The sequence below is a fragment of the Triturus cristatus genome, chromosome 1_1, assembly GCF_964204655.1.
Source record: "Triturus cristatus chromosome 1_1, aTriCri1.1, whole genome shotgun sequence".
Taxonomy (NCBI): Eukaryota; Metazoa; Chordata; class Amphibia; order Caudata; family Salamandridae; genus Triturus; species Triturus cristatus.
Window position 1 is genome coordinate 383,833,350 of NC_140579.1, and position 19,089 is coordinate 383,852,438.

A 19,089-nucleotide genomic window follows, 5' to 3' on the forward strand; every position below is an offset into this window, starting at 1 on the left:
CACCTCGAGAGGGGAGGACAGTTGGGGGTCCCATCGATACTGTCCTCCGCCGGGGCGATGAATGGTTCCTGCGGCACCCCCTGGCCAGTTCGTGGTGCCTCGATGTCGGGGCTTCGTTGGGGTCGAGGCTGGGTTGAGCGGGGTCGCGCCGGCTGGGGCACGGTGTGACGTGGATGCCAACAAGATGGCGGAGCCACGAGGAGTATGCGACCACGTGTAGCTCCGGGTGAAGGGCCTTGGTGCAGTCCAGACGGGTGGCCCGTGACGGCCGGGGCGGGGAACGGCCACAATCCAGGGGGTTAAGGACCACGCCACGAGGCCAGGTCCAACATTGGCCCAAAACACCGGGTTTGCCTTATTCAAATCGGTGGGGACCCCGTCCAGGCCAGGAGCCTTCTTTCCAGCAGAGTCTTCAATTGCTTTTATAATTTCTCCTATATGAAAACTAACTGGGGTTAAAGTAGAAGCCGAGTCTTGCCCGTTTAGGGGTTCTAAATCTAAGTGACTACCATATATGTTTTTAAAGTGACTCAACCAGTCCTCCTCTGCTATATTAGTTTCCAACACTCCATTTTTAACATCGGAAAAAAGAGGAGTGTTGATAATGGACCAAAATTTCGCACTGTCTTTTAAAGTTGCCTTATCCATAAGATCGGCCCAGGCGTTGTGTTTAATTTCTTTTTTCCGGACCATCAGTGCTTTTTTATAGTCGCTCCTTAGCTGCGACACTAAGATTTTATTCCTCGGACTAGCCTGAAGTGCATTTTTAAGGTTAATATGAGCTTTGGTGCAGTTATGATCGAACCAGCCGGAGACTCCATTCTTAGGTGCTGGTCTACTTATACTAGTTAGGTCCTTTGACACTAGGGAGCATATGGCTTCAAACGAGGAAATTACTTCCTTCCCCGTAGAAAGTTGGTCCCCACATATTTCCAAGTCCAGGGCCGCCTCTAGCTTTATTGAGTTGAAAAATTCCTCTGGAACTACCTTAGACCAGTTTAGCCTTCTTCCCTGATCCTTTGCCCTAACTTCAGTGTCCATCTTGTGTGAGGTTAAGGTATTTAAAAGTGAAAGGCCATCTAACATTTCGATTACCACCGGGTTATGGTCACTAAAAATAGAGGGAATCGCGTTATAAAAACAAACATATTTTAAAAGTCCAGATGAAAGAAATATGTAGTCAATAATAGTGTTACTATCCCTTCCAATAATGGTGGGCACCCGTACGTTTTGTTCATGAAAGCCTGGTTGGTACAACTGATTTTCGATAAGAAGTTTTTCCAGAGCTTCACCCTTACTCGAGTGCTCAAAATGCTGAGGGGATGTCAGATCTGGTCCGTCAATATCAGGTAAGCAACAATTATGACTACATAAGTGTACATTAAAATCGCCTAGCAAAATATAATAGCAGAAAGTGGTTTGCTTCAAAGAATAAGTATTTAAAAAATTCGCCAACCATAGCAAGTGTTCATTCGGCAAGACCTCTTGTTGGGAATTATAGCAATTTACCAGCAATAATTTTCTATTATTGGAGAGTTTAAATTCCACTATAAGAAAATTATTGCATGAACAAGTTATCCTGCTAACGATTCCTTTTAGTTTCACCGAAAGCATAACCACTAAGCCTCCTGAGGCCCTTCCGGAAACTGATTTTGAAGCTGGAACAAAATGAGATGTAAAACCATCTAACCAAAAATTACATTCAGTTTCCCAGGTCTCTTGAAGTGCCAGAATGTCATAATCCTTCAGGAAACTTAACCAGGATGAATTATCTCTCTTGGCACGTAAACCCGCAATATTCCACGTTAACATTTTGATCAACTTTTTAGGTGAATCCCCCTTACAGTTATCGGCAGGCAGATGACTAACATCAATACCTGCAGGTGATACGGGGGGCTGATCCTCTACATAGAAGGCCTGAACCGGTGATGACTCATCCCCCCCCTGAAGACCAGCCTCCTGTCAGTCGCACATATCCAACAGAGAGAGTGCCTCGAAACGATTAGATGTGGGTATATTTGCCCCACCCATAAACTGATGGGCAGCACCTACCCCCTGGTGGAGAAAAGGCATCGAATCCGATGCTGGGATGGGATTTCTCTGTCTAGTCAAGTGGAAACAATCTCTAGGGGGGAGATGGGTGTAAAAGAATCCAAGGGGACGCACCTGAATGCTATTAGCATCTTGTGCCAAGGATGCTTCTCTCAGTAAGACAGTAGCCACATGTTGTGTGTTTCTAAAATTGGCTATGACACAATCTCCATTAGCTGATTTTTTGGAGGGCCCAATCCAATTTACCCTTCGAGTACTTAAGATGTCATTAGCCATGTTAAGAGGGAACCCACACTTCCTATGTAACCACGACACTGTCTTTTGCTTGAGAGAATCGTGCGATTCCACGTGCAAGGGAACTGCCTGCCTATCCTGAGGTGGGACATTGGTTAAAATCACAACGTAAGGGGAGCAAGCCGGGGGTAGGTTAATAAATCTAGCTTTCATTACCACCTCTACTTTATGCGCTGGGACCTGCTCCTTTACTACTGGGCTAGCTGGGTTTGAGGCTATAGTAATCATAGGAGGTGTTGGCGTGGCTATAGCATTATTGCTAACGGGCTGAGATGGAATCTGTGGGTTTTCTACTCTAACTAGGTTATCATGCCCAGCTGCACGCTGCCCCTTCTTTTTGTTGCTGTCTACCCAGTCTAAATGTTTTGTTAATAATCCTCCCAACCTTTTAACCTCATCAGCGACCATATCAAGTTTCAGTACCAGAGGTTGCACAAGTAGATCTAATTTTGTGTCAAGTAAAACCTCAAAGGAGCTGAGTAATTGTGAAAAATGGTCAGGGAATAATGGGGTTATTGCACCAAAACTGCTGTTTAAAAGCTCGTCTGGATCGATATGAGCTTTTTCCCCAATGTCGACCCTTCTACTTCCTTTGGTAGAGGCCCCCCCCTTTTTACTTTGTTGCTTTCTGCAGTTCCTAACTGGTCTGGGAACATGTGTAGCCTCGACTATCGCATCACTCGCAGGATTCACATCTAGGTCTAGAGGGTCCATGTAAACCTGGGCTGTGGCCATAACAGTAGCGTTGGCTTGAATATGGGAAGGGGAGACACAAATACCTTTGTCCAAAGGGAAACTCTCAGCATTTATAGGGTTTTGGGGGTTCTCCTGGAGGCTATCCATCCCCAAGGAAGCCCGTCGGTCACTGTTAATTTTATTGACCTTTTTTACTAAATAGTTGTCAAGAGGGCCTGACCCCGATAGACCCGGTTCCCTTAGACTTATAGGCATGGTCAAGGCAAAACAAAATAGCAAATGTCAATAACAAAAGGTTATGAAAATTAATTGGTAGTTCGACTGTGCAGTCAACCCTTTGACGAGATACCAGCTTAGATGTCTTCAACGTTCTGAGACTCCTAGGATCGATGAAAACGGTAGGGCCCAGCCCAGCCTCGGACAGTCCCGGACTGTCACAGACTGTCCGCCCTTAGTCCGGGCTTCTTCCGGCGGTGTCTGCGCGCGTCCGCTGCGCGTATGCGGCGAGGCGCTTTAACGGCGCCGGCAGGAAGGCAAAGTGTGACCAGGTGCGGGCGGTAGCAGCAGGCCCCCTGGGATCTGTAGTCCGCCCAAATCCTCGCGTCTGACAGGCGAAGCGGCTCCCGCGGCAGCGGGAGCGGCGAGGCGCTTTAACGGCGCCGGCAGGAAGGCAAAGTGTGACCAGGTGCGGGCGATAGCAGCAGGCCCCCTGGGATCTGTAGTCCGCCCAAATCCTCGCGTCTGACAGGCGAAGCGGCTCCCGCGGCAGCGGGAGCGGCGAGGCGCTTTAACGGCGCCGGCAGGAAGGCAAAGTGTGACCAGGTGCGGGCGATAGCAGCAGGCCCCCTGGGATCTGTAGTCCGCCCAAATCCTCGCGTCTGACAGGCGAAGCGGCTCCCGCGGCAGCGGGAGCGGCGAGGCGCTTTAACGGCGCCGGCAGGAAGGCAAAGTGTGACCAGGTGCGGGCGATAGCAGCAGGCCCCCTGGGATCTGTAGTCCACCCAAATCCTCGCGTCTGACAGGCGAAGCGGCTCCCGCGGCAGCGGGAGCGACGAGGCGCTTTAACGGCGCCGGCAGGAAGGCAAAGTGTGACCAGGTGCGGGCGATAGCAGCAGGCCCCCTGGGATCTGTAGTCCGCCCAAATCCTCGCGTCTGACAGGCGAAGCGGCTCCCCGATGTTTATTGTAATTCTAATATTTAATTCTTCTTCATTTGTGAATATTTTTCAAATGTTTTCTTTTATTATAAGGAGGGAGATATGTGGAAATGATTAGAATGGTTTAGTAGGCTGTGATGTAACAGAATCTCAGCTACGTCAGAATTCTATGTATAACCAGTAATGCCTGTGAAGCTGAAGGTGGCTGTGAATTTATCTGCTCTAATAAACCTACTTCAACACTACTAAAAGGAGTGGATTGCTACAGTAGCATTGATTGGAGTAGAGTAGAGTGGAGTAGAGAAGAGTGGAGCAGAGTGGAGTAGTGTAGTGTAGAGTGGAGTAGTGTAGAGTGGAGTACAGTGTAGTTGAGTGGAGTAGTGTGGATTAAAGTGGAGTGGAGATGAGTGGAGTAGAGTGGAGTGGAGTAGCATCAAGTGGAGAAGAGGGGAGTAGGGTGGAGTAGTGTAGAGTGGAGTAGAGTGGAGTAGTGTAGATTGGAGTAGAGTGGAGTAGTGTAGAGTGGAGCAGTGTAGAGTGGAGTAGAGTAGAGTGGAGTAGAGTGGAGTAAAGTAGAGTGGAGTAGAGTGGAGTAGAGTAGTGTAGAGTGGAGTAGTGTAGAGAGGAGTACAGTGGAGTAGAGTGGAGTAGTGTGGAGTAGAGTGGAGTGGAGTAGCATCAAGTGAAATAGACTGGAGTAGTGTAGAGTGGAGTAGTGTAGAGTAGAGTAGAGTGGAGTATTGTAGAGTGGATGAGACTGGAGTAGTGTTGATTGGAGTATTGTACAGTGGATTGGTGTAGAGTGGAGTACAATGGAGTAGCGTAGAGTGGAGTAGTGTAGAGTGGAGTAGAGTGGAGTAGCGGAGAGTGGATTAGAGTGGAGTAGTGTAGAGTGGAGTAGAGTGGAGTGGAGTAGCATCGATTGGAGTAGAGTGGAGTAGTGTAGAGTGGAGTAGAGAGGAATGTAGTGGAGTAGTGTAGAGTGGAGTAGTGTAGAGTGGAGTAGTGTAGAGTGGAGTGGAGGGGAGAAGAGTGGAGTAGTGTTGAGTAGAGTGGAGTAGTGTAGAGTGGAGTAGAGTGGAGTAGAGTGGAGTGGAGTAGAGTGGAGTAGAGTGGAGTAGAGTAGCATCGATTGGAGTAGAGTGGAGTAGAGTAAAGTAGTGTAGAGTGGAGTAGTGTAGAGTGGAGTAGTGTAGAGTGGAGTAGAGTGGAGTAGTGTAGAGTGGAGTGGAGTAGAGTGGAGTGGAGCAGCATTGATTGGAGTAGAGTGGAGTAGTGTAGAGTGGAGTAGTGTAGAATGGAGTAGAGTGGAGTAGCATTGATTGAGTAGAGTGGAGTAGCGTAGAGTGTAGAGTGGAGTAGAGTGGAGTAGAGTGGAGTAGAGTGGAGTAGAGTGAAGTAGCATTGATTGGAGCAGAGTGGAGTATAGTACAGTGGAGTAGCGTAGAGTGGAGTAGAGTGGAGTAGTGTGGAGTAGAGTGGAGTAGTGTAGAGTGTAGTAGAGTGGAGTAGCATCGATTGGAGTAGAGAGGAGTAGCGTAGAGTGGATTAGAGTGGAGTAGAGTGGAGTAGCGTTAAATGGAGTAGAGTGAAGTAGAGTACTGTGGAGTGGGGTGGAGTTGAGTGGAGTAGCATTGATTGGAGTAGAGTGGAGTAGCGTAGAGTGGATTAGAGTGGAGTAGAGTGGAGTAGCGTTAAATGGAGTAGAGTAGAGTGGAGTGGAGGAGAGTGGAGTACAGTGGAGTGGAGCGGAGTGGAGTAGTGTGGAGAAGAATGGAGTGGAGTGGAGTAGAGTGGAGTAGCATTGAGTGGAGCAGAGTGGAGTAGCATTGATTGGAGTAGAGTGGAGTAGCGTAGAGTGGAGTGGAGAGGAGTAGCATTGATTGGAGTAGGGTGGAGTAGCATTGAGTGGAGTAGAGTGGAGTAGCATTGATTGGAGTAGAGTGGAGTAGCGTAGAGTAGAGTAGAGTGGAGTAGAGTGGAGTAGCATTGATTGGAGTTGAGTGGAGTAGCATAGAGTGGAGTAGAGTAGAGTGAAGTAGTGTAGAGTGGAGTAGAGTTGAGTAGAGTGGAGTAGTGTAGAGTGGAGTAGTGTAGAGTGGAGTAGTGGGGAGTAGAGTGCGGTAGGGTGGAGTAGAGTGGAGTGTGTGGAGTAAAGTGGAGTAGTGTAGAGTGGAGTATAGTGGAGTGGAGTGTAGTAGCATCGATTGAAGTGGAGTAGAATGGAGTAGAGTGGAGTAGTGTAGTGTGGAGTAGGATAGAGTGGAGTAGTGTAGAGAGGAGTGGAGTGGAGTGGAGTAGAGTGGACTAGAGTGACGTAGAGTGGAGTAGAGTGGAGTAGCGTAGAGTGGAGTAGAGTGGAGTAGCGTAGAGTGGAGTAGAGTGGAGTAGCATTGATTGGAATAGAGTGGAGTAGCATTAGAGTGGAGTAGAGTGGAGTAGACTAGAGTGGAGTAGCATTGATTGGAGTAGAGTTGAGTAGAGTAGAGTGGAGAAGAGTAGAGTGGAGTAGCATTAATTGGAGTAGAGTAGAGTGGAGTAGAGAAGAGTGGAGTAGAGTGGAGTAGTGTAGTGTAGAGTGGAGTAGTGTAGAGTGGAGTACAGTGGAGTTGAGTGGAGTAGTGTGGATTAAAGTGGAGTGGAGACGAGTGGAGTAGAGTGGAGTGGAGTAGCATCGACTGGAGAAGAGTGGCGTAGGGTGGAGTAGGGTGGAGTAGTGTAGAGTGGAGTAGAGTGGAGTAGTGTAGAGTGGAGTAGTGTCGAGTGGAGTAGTGTAGATTGGAGTAGAGTGGAGTAGTGTAGAGTGGAGCAGTATAGAGTGGAGTAGAGTAGAGTGGAGTAGAGTAGAGTAGAGTAGAGTGGAGTGGAGTAGCGTCGATTGGAGTAGAGTGGAGTAAAGTAGAGTGGTGTAGAGTGGAGTAGAGTAGTGTAGAGTGGAGTAGTGTAGAGAGGAGTACAGTGGAGTAGAGTGGAGTAGTGTGGAGTAGAGTGGAGTGGAGTAGCATCGAGTGAAGTAGAGTGGAGTAGTGTAGAGTGGAGTAGTGTAGAGTAGAGTAGAGTGGAGTATTGTAGAGTGGATGAGACTGGAGTAGTGTTGAGTGGAGTATTGTACAGTGGATTGGTGTAGAGTGGAGTACAATGGAGTAGCGTAGAGTGGAGTAGTATAGAGTGGAGTAGAGTGGAGTAGCGGAGAGTGGATTAGAGTGGAGTAGTGTAGAGTGGAGTAGAGTGGAGTAGAGTAGCATCGATTGGAGTAGAGTGGAGTAGTGTAGAGTGGAGTAGAGAGGAATGGAGTGGAGTAGTGTAGAGTGGAGTAGTGTAGAGTGGAGTAGTGTAGAGTGGAGTGGAGGGGAGAAGAGTGGAGTAGTGTGGAGTAGAGTGGAGTAGTGTAGAGTGGAGTAGAGTGGAGTAGAGAGGAGTAGAGTAGCATCGATTGGAGTAGAGTGGAGTAGAGTAAAGTAGTGTAGAGTGGAGTAGTGTAGAGTGGAGTAGTGTAGAGTGGAGTAGAGTGGAGTAGTGTAGAGTGGAGTAGTGTAGAGTGGAGTAGAGTGGAGTGGAGTAGCATTGATTGGAGTAGAGTGGAGTAGTGTAGAGTGGAGTAGTGTAGAATGGAGTAGAGTGGAGTAGCATTGATTGGAGTAGAGTGGAGTAGCGTAGAGTGTAGAGTGAAGTAGAGTGGAGTAGAGTGGAGTAGAGTGAAGTAGCATTGATTGGAGTAGAGTGGAGTAGTGTGGAGTAGAGTGGAGTAGTGTAGAGTGTAGTAGAGTGGAGTAGCATCGATTGGAGTAGAGTGGAGTAGTGTAGAGTGGAGTAGAGTAGAGTAGAGTAGTGTAGAGTGGAATAGAGTGGGGTAGACTGGAGTGGAGTAGCATTGATTGCAGTAGAGTAGAGAAGCGTAGAGTGGAGTAAAGTGGAGTAGCATTGATTGGAGTAGAGTGGAGAAGCGTAGAGTGGAGTAGAGTGGAGTAGCATTGATTGGAGTAGAGTGGAGTCGTGTAGAGTTGATTTGTGTAGAGTGGAGTAGTGTAGAGTGGAGTAGAGTTGTGTAGAGTGGAGTAATGTAGAGTGGAGTAGAGTGGAGTAGTGTAGAGTGGAGTGGAGTGGAGTAGCATCGATTGGAGTAGAGTGGAGTAGAGTAGAGTGGAGTAGCATTGAGAGGTGTAGAGTGGAGTAGAGTGGAGTAGCATTGAGTGGAGTACAGTGGAGTACAGTGGAGTAGCATTTATTGGAGTGGAGTAGAGTAGAGTGGAGTGGAGTGGAGTACAGTGGAGTAGAGTAGAGTGGAGTCGCATAAAATGGAGTGGAGTAGAGTGGAGTAGAGTGGAGTGGAGTGGAGTAGCATTGATTGGAGTGGAGTGGAGTAGCATAGAGCAGAGTGGAGTAAAGTGGAGTAGAGTGGAGTAGAGTACAGTGGAGTAGTATAGAGTGGAGTAGTGTAGAGTGGAGTAGAGTAGAGTAGTATAGAGTGGAGTAGTGTAGAGTGGAGTAGAGTGGAGTGGAGTAGCATTGATTGGAGTAGAGTGGAGTAGTGTAGAGTGGAGTAGAGTGGAGTAGCATTGGTTGGAGTAGAGTGGAGTAGCATAGAGTGGAGTAGCGTAGAGTGGAGTAGTGTGGAGTAGAGTGGAGTAGTGTAGAGTGGAGTAGAGTGGAGTTGCATCGATTGAAGTAGAGTGGAGTAGAGTAGAGTGGAATAGTTTAGAGTGGAGTAGTGTAGAGTGGAGTAGTTTAGAGTGGAGTAGTGTAGAGTGGAGCAGTGTAGAGTGGAGTAGAGTGGAGTAGTGTAGAGTGGAGTAGTGTAGAGTGGAGTAGAGTGGAGTGGAGTAGCATTGATGAGAGTAATGTGGAGTAGTGTAGAGTGGAGTAGTGTAGAGTGGAGTAGAGTGGATTAGAGTGGAGTAGTGTAGGGTGGAATAGTGGAGAGTAGAGTAGAGTGGAGTAGTGTAGAGTGGAATGGTGTAGAGTGGAGTAGAGTGGAGTGGAGTAGCATTGATTGGAGTAGAGTGGAGTAGTGTAGAGTGGAGTAGTGTAGTGTAGAGTGGAGTAGTGTAGAGTGGAGTACAGTGGATTAGAGTGGAGTAGTGTGGAGTAAAGTGGAGTGGAGTAGCATTGATTGGAGTAGAGTGGAGTAGAGTGGAGTAGTGTAGAATGGAGTAGTATAGAGTGGAGTAGAGTGGAGTAGTGTAGTGTAGAGTGGAGTAGTGTAGAGTGAAGTAGAGTGGAGTGGAGAGTTATTGATTGGAGTAGAGTGGAATAGTGTAGAGTGGAGTAGTGTAGAGTGGACCAGAGTGGAGTAGCATTGATTGGAGTAGAGTGGAGTGGAGTACAGTGGAGTAGCGTAGACTGGAGTAGTGTGGAGTAGAGTGGAGTAGTGTAGAGTGGAGTAGAGTGGAGTAGCATCGATTGGAGTAGAGTGTAGTAGAGTGGAATAAAGTGGAGTAGTTTAGAGTGGAGTAGTGTAGAGTGGAGTAGAGTGGAGTAGTATAGAGTGGAGTAGTATAGGGTGGAATAGAGTGGAGTAGACTGGAGAGGAGTAGCATTGATTGGAGTAGAGTGGAGAAGCGTAGAGTGGAGTAGAGTGGAGTAGAGTGGAGTAGCATTGATTGGAGTAGAGTGGAGTGGAGTAGAGTGGAGTAATGTAGAGTGGAGTAGTGTAGAGTGGAGTAGAGCGGAGTAGTGTAGAGTGGAGTAGTGTAGAGTGGAGTGGAGTGGAGTAGCAACGAGTAGAGTAGAGTGGAGTAGCATTGAGTGGTGTAGAGTGGAGTAGCATTGAGTGGAGTAGAGTGGAGTAGCATTGATTGGAGTAGAGTGGAGTAACGTAGCGTGGAGTGGAGAGGAGTAGCATTGATTGGAGTAGGGTGGAGTAGCATTGAGTGGAGTAGAGTGGAGTAGCATTGATTGGAGTAGAGTGGAGTAGCGTAGAGTAGAGTGGAGTAGAGTGGAGTAGCATTGATTGGAGTTGAGTGGAGTAGCATAGACTGGAGTAGAGTGGAGTAGAGCGGAGTAGTGTGGAGTGGAGTAGAGTGGAATAGAGTGGAGTAGTGTAGAGTGGAGTAGTGTGGTGTAGTGTGTAGTAGAGTGGAGTAGTGTGGAGTAGAGTGGAGTGTGTGGAGTAAAGTGGAGTAGTGTAGAGTGGAGTATAGTGGAGTAGAGTGTAGTTGCATCGATTGAAGTGGAGTAGAATGGAGTAGAGTGGAGTAGTGTAGAGTGGAGTAGTATAGAGTGGAGTAGTGTAGAGAGGAGTGAAGTGGAGTAGAGTGGACTAGAGTGGAGTAGAGTGGAGTAGCGTAGAGTGGAGTAGAGTGGAGTAGCGTAGAGTAGAGTAGAGTGGAGTAGCATTGATTGGAATAGAGTGGAGTAGCATTAGAGTGGAGTAGAGTGGAGTAGACTAGAGTGGAGTAGCATTGATTGGAGTAGAGTGGAGTAGAGTAGAGTGGAGAAGAGTAGAGTGGAGAAGAGTAGAGTGGAGTAGCATTGATTGGAGTAGAGTAGAGTGGAGTAGAGTAGAGTGGAGTAGAGTGGAGTAGTGTAGTGTAGTGTAGTGTAGAGTGGAGTAGTGTAAAGTGGAGTACAGTGGAGTAGAGTGGAGTAGTGTGGATTAAAGTGGAGTGGAGAAGAGTGGAGTAGAGTGGACTGGAGTAGCATCGAGTGGAGAAGAGTGGAGTAGGGTGGAGTAGTGTAGAGTGGAGTAGAGTGAAGTAGTGTAGAGTGGAGTAGTGTCGAGTGGAGTAGTGTAGATTGGAGTAGAGTGGAGTAGTGTAGAGTGAAGTAGTGTAGAGTGGAGCAGTGTAGAGTGGAGTAGAGTAGAGTGGAGTAGAGTAGAGTAGAGTAGAGTGGAGTGGAGTAGCGTCGATTGGAGTAGAGTGAAGTAGAGTAGAGTGGAGTAGAGTGGAGTAGAGTAGTGTAGAGTGGAGTAGTGTAGAGAGGAGTAAAGTGGAGTAGAGTGGAGTAGTGTGGAGTAGAGTGGAGTGGAGTAGCATCGAGTGAAGTAGAGTGGAGTAGTGTAGAGTGGAGTAGTGTAGAGTAGAGTAGAGTAGTGTAGAGTGGATGAGAGTGGAGTAGTGTTGAGTGGAGTATTGTACAGTGGAGTGGTGTAGAGTGGAGTACAATGGAGTAGCGTAGAGTGGAGTAGTGTAGAGTGGAGTAGAGTGGAGTAGTGGAGAGTAGAGTAGAGTGTAGTGTAGAGTGGAGTAGAGTGGAGTGGAGTAGCATCGATTGGAGTAGAGTGGAGTAGTGTAGAGTGGAGTAGAGAGGAGTGGAGTGGAGTAGTGTAGAGTGGTGTAGTGTAGAGTGGAGTAGTGTAGAGTGGAGTGGAGAAGAGTGGAGTAGTGTGTAGTAGAGTGGAGTAGTGTAGAGTGGAGTACAGTGGAGTAGAGTGGAGTGGAGTAGAGTGGAGTAGAGTGGAGTGGAGTAGCATCGATTGGAGTAGAGTGGAGTAGAGTTAAGTAGTGTAGAGTGGAGTAGTGTAGAGTGGAGTAGTGTAGAATGGAGTAGAGTGGAGTAGCATTGATTGGAGTAGACTGGAGTAGCGTAGAGTGTTGAGTGGAGTAGAGTGGAGTAGAGTGGAGTAGCATTGATTGGAGTAGAGTGGAGTATAGTACAGTGGAGTAGCGAAGAGTGGAGTAGAGTGGAGTAGTGTGGAGTAGAGTGGAGTAGTGTAGAGTGGAGTAGAGTAACATCGATTGGAGTAGAGTGGAGTAGTTTAGAGTGGAGTAGTGTAGAGTGGAGTAGTTTAGAGTGGAGTAGTGTAGAGTGGAGTAGAGTGGAGTAGTGTAGAGTAGAGTAGTGTAGAGTGGAATAGAGTGGGGTAGACTGGAGTGGAGTAGCATTGATTGGAGTAGAGTGGAGAAGCGTAGAGTGGAGTAGAGTGGCGTAGCAATGATTAGAGTAGAGTGGAGAAGCGTAGAGTGGAGTAGAGTGGAGTAGCATTGATTGGAGTAGAGTGGAGTGGTTTTAGAGTTGATTTGTGTAGAGTGGAGTAGTGTAGAGTGGAGTAGAGTAGAGTAGTGTAGAGTGGAGTAGTGTAGAGTGGAGTAGAGTGGAGTAGTGTAGAGTGGAGTGGAGTGGAGTAGCATCGATTGGAGTAGAGTGGAGTAGAGTAGAGTGGAGTAGCATTGAGAGGAGTAGAGTAGAGTAGAGTGGAGTAGCATTGAGTGGAGTACATTGGAGTACAGTGGAGTAGCATTTATTGGAGTGGAGTAGAGTAGAGTGGAGTGGAGTGGAGTACAGTGGAGTAGAGTGGAGTGGAGTCGCATAAAATGGAGTAGAGTGGAGTAGAGTGGAGTAGAGTGGAGTGGAGTAGCATTGATTGGAGTGGAGTGGAGTAGCATAGAGCAGAGTGGAGTAAAGTGGGGTAGAGTGGAGTAGAGTAGAGTGGAGTAGTGTAGAGTGGAGTAGAGTGGAGTAGTGTAGAGTGGAGCAGTGTAGAGTGGAGTAGAGTAGAGTGGAGTAGAGTGGAGTAAAGTAGAGTGGAGTAGAGTGGAGTAGAGTAGTGTAGAGTGGAGTAGTATAGAGAGGAGTAGAGTGGAGTAGAGTGGAGTAGTGTGGAGTGGAGTGGAGTAGCATCGAGTGAAGTAGACTGGAGTAGTGTAGAGTGGAGTAGTGTAGAGTAGAGTAGAGTGGAGTATTGTAGAGTGGATGAGACTGGAGTAGTGTTGAGTGGAGTATTGTACAGTGGATTGGTGTAGAGTGGAGTACAATGGAGTAGCGTAGAGTGGAGTAGAGTGGAGTAGCGGAGAATGGATTAGAGTGGAGTAGTGTAGAGTGGAGTAGAGAGGAGTGGAGTAGCATCAATTGAAGTAGAGTGGAGTAGTGTAGAGTGGAGTAGAGAGGAATGGAATGGAGTAGTGCAGAGTGGAGTAGTGTAGAGTGGAGTAGTGTAGAGTGGAGTGGAGGGGAGAAGAGTGGAGTAGTGTAGAGTAGAGTGGAGTAGTGTAGAGTGGAGTAGAGTGGAGTAGAGTGGAGTGGAGTAGAGTGGAGTAGAGTGGAGTAGAGTAGCATCGATTGGAGTAGAGTGGAGTAGAGTAAAGTAGTGTAGAGTGGAGTAGTGTAGAGTGGAGTAGTGTAGAGTGGAATAGAGTGGAGTAGTGTAGAGTGGAGTAGTGTAGAGTAGAGTAGAGTGGAGTGGAGTAGCATTGATTGGAGTAGAGTGGAGTAGTGTAGAGTGGAGAAGTGGAGAAGTGTAGAATGGAGTAGAGTGGAGTAGCATTGATTGAGTAGAGTGGAGTAGCGTAGAGTGTAGAGTGGAGTAGAGTAGAGTGGAGTAGAGTGAAGTAGCATTTATTGGAGTAGAGTGGAGTATAGTAGAGTGGAGTATAGTACAGTGGAGTAGCGTAGAGTGGAGTAGAGTGGAGTAGTGTGGAGTAGAGTGGAGTAGTGTAGAGTGTAGTAGAGTGGAGCAGCATCGATTGGAGTAGAGTGGAGTAGCGTAGAGTGGATTAGAGTGGAGTAGAGTGGAGTAGCGTTAAATGGAGTAGAGTGAAGTAGAGTACTGTGGAGTGGAGTGGAGTGGAGTTGAGTGGAGTAGCATTGATTGGAGTAGAGTGGAATAGCGTAGAGTGGATTAGAGTGGAGTAGAGTGGAGTAGCGTTAAATGGAGTAGAGTAGAGTGGAGTGGAGGAGAGTGGAGTACAGTGGAGGGGAGCGGAGTGGAGTAGTGTGGAGAAGAATGGAGTGGAGTGGAGTAGAGTGGAGTAGCATTAAGTGGAGCAGAGTGGAGTAGCATTGATTGGAGTAGAGTGGAGTAGCGTAGAGTGGAGCGGAGAGGAGTAGCATTGATTGGAGTAGGGTGGAGTAGCATTGAGTGGAGTAGAGTGGAGTAGCATTGATTGGAGTAGAGTGGAGTAGCGTAGAGTAGAGTGGAGTAGAGTGGAGTAGCATTGATTGGAGTTGAGTGGAGTAGCGTAGAGTAGAGTGGAGTAGAGTGGAGTAGCATTGATTGGAGTTGAGTGGAGTAGCATAGAGTGGAGTAGAGTAGAGTGGAGTAGTGTAGAGTGGAGTAGAGTGGAGTAGAGTGGAGTAGTGTAGAGTGGAGTAGTGTAGAGTGGAGTAGTGGGGAGTAGAGTGCGGTAGGGTGGAGTAGAGTGGAGTGTGTGGAGTAAAGTGGAGTAGTGTAGAGTGGAGTACAGTAGAGTAGAGTGGAGTAGTGTGGAGTAGAGTGGAGTAGAGTGGAGTGGAGTGGAGTAGCATTGATTGGAGTAGAGTAGAGTAGCGTAGAGTGGAGTGGAGTAGCATTGATTGGAATAGAGTGGAGTAGCATAGAGTGGAGTGGAGTAGCATTGATTGGAGTAGAGTGGAGTAGCGTACAGTGGAGTAGAGTAGTGTGGAGGGGCGTAGCATTGATTGGAGTAGAGTGGAGTAGCGTACAGTGGAGTGGAGTAGCATTGATTGGAGTGGAGTGGAGTAGCATAGAGCAGAGTGGAGTAAAGTGGAGTAGAGTGGAGTAGAGTAGAGTGGAGTGGTTTTAGAGTTGATTTGTGTAGAGTGGAGTAGTGTAGAGTTGAGTAGAGTAGAGTAGTGTAGAGTGGAGTAGTGTAGAGTGGAGTAGAGTGGAGTAGTGTAGAGTGGAGTGGAGTGGAGTAGCATTGAGAAGAGTAGAGTAGAGTAGAGTGGAGTAGCATTGAGTGGAGTACAGTGGAGTACAGTTGAGTAGCATTTATTGGTGTGGAGTAGAGTAGAGTGGAGTGGAGTGGAGTACAGTGGAGTAGAGTAGAGTGGAGTCGCATAAAATGGAGTAGAGTGGAGTAGAGTGGAGTAGAGTGGAGTGGAGTAGCATTGATTGGAGTGGAGTAGAGTAGCATAGAGCAGAGTGGAGTAAAGTAGAGTAGAGTGGAGTAGAGTAGAGTGGAGTAGTGTAGAGTGGAGTAGTTTAGAGTGGAGTAGAGTAGAGTAGTATAGAGTGGAGTAGTGTAGAGTGGAGTAGAGTGGAGTGGAGTAGCATTGATTGGAGTAGAGTGGCGTAGTGTAGAGTGGAGTAGTGTAGAGTGGAGTAGAGTGGAGTAGCGTTGATTGGAGTAGGGTGGAGTAGCATTGAGTGGAGTAGAGTGGAGTAGCATTGATTGGAGTAGAGTGGAGTAGCGTAGAGTAGAGTGGAGTAGAGTGGAGTAGCATTGATTGGAGTTGAGTGGAGTAGCATAGAGTGGAGTAGAGTAGAGTAGAGTGGAGTAGTGTAGAGTGGAGTAGAGTGGAGTAGAGTGGAGTAGTGTAGAGTGGAGTAGTGTGGAGTAGTGTGGAGTAGAGTGGAGTAGTGTGGAGTAGAGTGGAGTGTGTGGAGTAAAGTGGAGTAGTGTAGAGTTGAGTATAGTGGAGTAGAGTGTAGTAGCATCGATTGAAGTGACGTAGAATTGAGGAGAGTGGAGTAGTGTAGAGTGGAGTAGTATAGAGTGGAGTAGTGTAGCGTGGAGTAGTGTAGAGAGGAGTGGAGTGGAGTGGAGTAGAGTGGACTAGAGTGGAGTAGAGTGGAGTAGCGTAGAGTGGAATAGAGTGGAGTAGCGTAGAGTAGAGTAGAGTGGAGTAGCATTGATTGGAATAGAGTGGAGTAGAATTAGAGTGGAGTAGAGTGGAGTAGACTAGAGTGGAGTAGCATTGATTGGAGTAGAGTGGAGTAGAGTAGAGTGGAGAAGAGTAGAGTGGAGTAGCATTGATTGGAGTAGAGTAGAGTGGAGTAGAGTAGAGTGGAGTAGAGTGGAGTAGTGTAGTGTAGAGTGGAGTAGTGTAGAGTGGAGTACAGTGGAGTAGAGTGGAGTAGTGTGGATTAAAGTGGAGTGGAGAAGAGTGGAGTAGAGTGGAGTGGAGTAGCATCGAGTGGAGAAGAGTGGAGTAGGGTGGAGTAGTGTAGAGTGGAGTAGAGTGAAGTAGTGTAGATTGGAGTAGTGTCGAGTGGAGTAGTGTAGATTGGAGTAGAGTGGAGTAGTGTAGAGTGGAGTAGTGTAGAGTGGAACAGTGTAGAGTGGAGTAGAGTGGAGTAGAGTAGAGTGGAGTAGAGTAGAGTAGAGTGGAGTGGAGTAGCGTCGATTGGAGTAGAGTGGAGTAGAGTAGAGTGGAGTAGAGTGGAGTAGAGTAGTGTAGAGTGGAGTAGTGTAGAGAGGAGTAAAGTGGAGTAGAGTGGAGTAGTGTGGAGTAGAGTGGAGTGGAGTAGCATCGAGTGAAGTAGAGTGGAGTAGTGTAGAGTGGAGTAGTGTCGAGTGGAGTAGTGTAGATTGGAGTAGAGTGGAGTAGTGTAGAGTGGAGTAGTGTAGAGTGGAGCAGTGTAGAGTGGAGTAAAGTGGAGTAGAGTAGATTGGAGTAGAGTAGAGTAGAGTAGAGTAGAGTGGAGTGGAGTGGAGTAGCGTCGATTGGAGTAGAGTGGAGTAGAGTAGAGTGGAGTAGAGTGGAGTAGAGTAGTGTAGAGTGGAGTAGTGTAGAGAGGAGTAAAGTGGAGAAGAGTGGAGTAGTGTGGAGTAGAGTGGAGTGGAGTAGCATCGAGTGAAGTAGAGTGGAGTAGTGTAGAGTGGAGTAGTGTAGAGTAGAGTAGAGTAGCGTAGAGTGGATGAGAGTGGAGTAGTGTTGAGTGGAGTATTGTACAGTGGAGTGGTGTAGAGTGGAGTACAATGGAGTAGCGTAGAGTAGAGTAGTGTAGAGTGGAGTAGAGTGGAGTAGTGGAGAGTGGAGTAGAGTGTTGTGTAGAGTGGAGTAGAGTGGAGGGAGTAGCATCGATTGGAGTAGAGTGGAGTAGTGTAGAGTGGAGTAGAGAGGAGTGGAGTGGAGTAGTATAGAGTGGAGTAGTGTAGAGTGGAGCAGTGTAGAGTGGAGCAGTGTAGAGTGGAGTGGAGTGGAGAAGAGTGGAGTAGTGTGGAGTAGAGTGGAGTAGTGTAGAGTGGAGTAGAGTGGAGTAGAGTGGAGTGGAGTAGAGCGGAGTAGAGTGGAGTGGAGTAGCATCGATTGGAGTAGAGTGGAGTAGAGTTAAGTAGTGTAGAGTGGAGTAGTGTAGAGTAGAGTAGTGTAGAATGGAGTAGAATGGAGTAGCATTGATTGGAGTAGAGTCGAGTAGCGTAGAGTGTTGAGTGGAGTAGAGTGGAGTAGAGTGGAGTAGCATTGATTGGAGTAGAGTGGAGTATAGTACAGTGGAGTAGCGTAGAGTGGAGTAGAGTGGAGTAGTGTGGAGTAGAGTGGAGTAGTGTAGAGTGGAGTGGAGTAGTGTAGAGTGGAGTAGAGTGGAGTAGAGTGGAGTAGTGTAGAGTGGAGTAGTGTGGAGTAGTGTGGAGTAGAGTGGAGTAGTGTGGAGTAGAGTGGAGTGTGTGGAGTAAAGTGGAGTAGTGTAGAGTTGAGTATAGTGGAGTAGAGTGTAGTAGCATCGATTGAAGTGACGTAGAATGGAGGAGAGTGGAGTAGTGTAGAGTGGAGTAGTATAGAGTGGAGTAGTGTAGCGTGGAGTAGTGTAAAGAGGAGTGGAGTGGAGTGGAGTAGAGTGGACTAGAGTGGAGTAGAGTGGAGTAGCGTAGATTGGAATAGAGTGGAGTAGCGTAGAGTAGAGTAGAGTGGAGTAGCATTGATTGGAATAGAGTGGAGTAGAGTTAGAATGGAGTAGAGTGGAGTAGACTAGAGTGGAGTAGCATTGATTGGAGTAGAGTGGAGTAGAGTAGAGTGGAGAAGAGTAGAGTGGAGTAGCATTGATTGGAGTAGAGTAGAGTGGAGTAGAGTAGAGTGGAGTAGAGTGGAGTAGTGTAGTGTAGAGTGGAGTAGTGTAGAGTGGAGTACAGTGGAGTAGAGTGGAGTAGTGTGGATTAAAGTGGAGTGGAGAAGAGTGGAGTAGAGTGGAGTGGAGTAGCATCGAGTGGAGAAGAGTGGAGTAGGGTGGAGTAGTGTAGAGTGGAGTAGAGTGAAGTAGTGTAGATTGGAGTAGTGTCTAGTGGAGTAGTGTAGATTGGAGTAGAGTGGAGTAGTGTAGAGTGGAGTAGTGTAGAGTGGAACAGTGTAGAGTGGAGTAGAGTGGAGTAGAGTAGAGTGGAGTAGAGTAGAGTAGAGTAGAGTGGAGTGGAGTAGCGTCGATTGGAGTAGAGTGGAGTAGAGTAGAGTGGAGTAGAGTGGAGTAGAGTAGTGTAGAGTGGAGTAGTGTAGAGAGGAGTAAAGTGGAGTAGAGTGGAGTAGTGTGGAGTAGAGTGGAGTGGAGTAGCATCGAGTGAAGTAGAGTGGAGTAGTGTAGAGTGGAGTAGTGTCGAGTGAAGTAGTGTAGATTGGAGTAGAGTGGAGTAGTGTAGAGTGGAGTAGTGTAGAGTGGAGCAGTGTAGAGTGGAGTAAAGTGGAGTAGAGTAGATTGGAGTAGAGTAGAGTAGAGTAGAGTGGAGTGGAGTAGCGTCGATTGGAGTAGAGTGGAGTAGAGTAGAGTGGAGTAGAGTGGAGTAGAGTAGTGTAGAGTGGAGTAGAGTAGAGAGGAGTAAAGTGGAGTAGAGTGGAGTAGTGTGGAGTAGAGTGGAGTGGAGTAGCATCGAGTGAAGTAGAGTGGAGTAGTGTAGAGTGGAGTAGTGTAGAGTAGAGTAGAGTAGAGTAGTGTAGAGTGGATGAGAGTGGAGTAGTGTTGAGTGGAGTATTGTACAGTGGAGTGGTGTAGAGTGGAGTACAATGGAGTAGCGTAGAGTAGAGTAGTGTAGAGTGGAGTAGAGTGGAGTAGTGGAGAGTGGAGTAGAGTGTTGTGTAGAGTGGAGTAGAGTGAAGTGGAGTAGCATCGATTGGAGTAGAGTGGAGTAGTGTAGAGTGGAGTAGAGAGGAGTGGAGTGGAGTAGTGTAGAGTGGAGTAGTGTAGAGTGGAGTAGTGTAGAGTGGAGTGGAGTGGAGAAGAGTGGAGTAGTGTGGAGTAGAGTGGAGTAGTATAGAGTGGAGTAGAGTGGAGTAGAGTGGAGTGGAGTAGAGCGGAGTAGAGT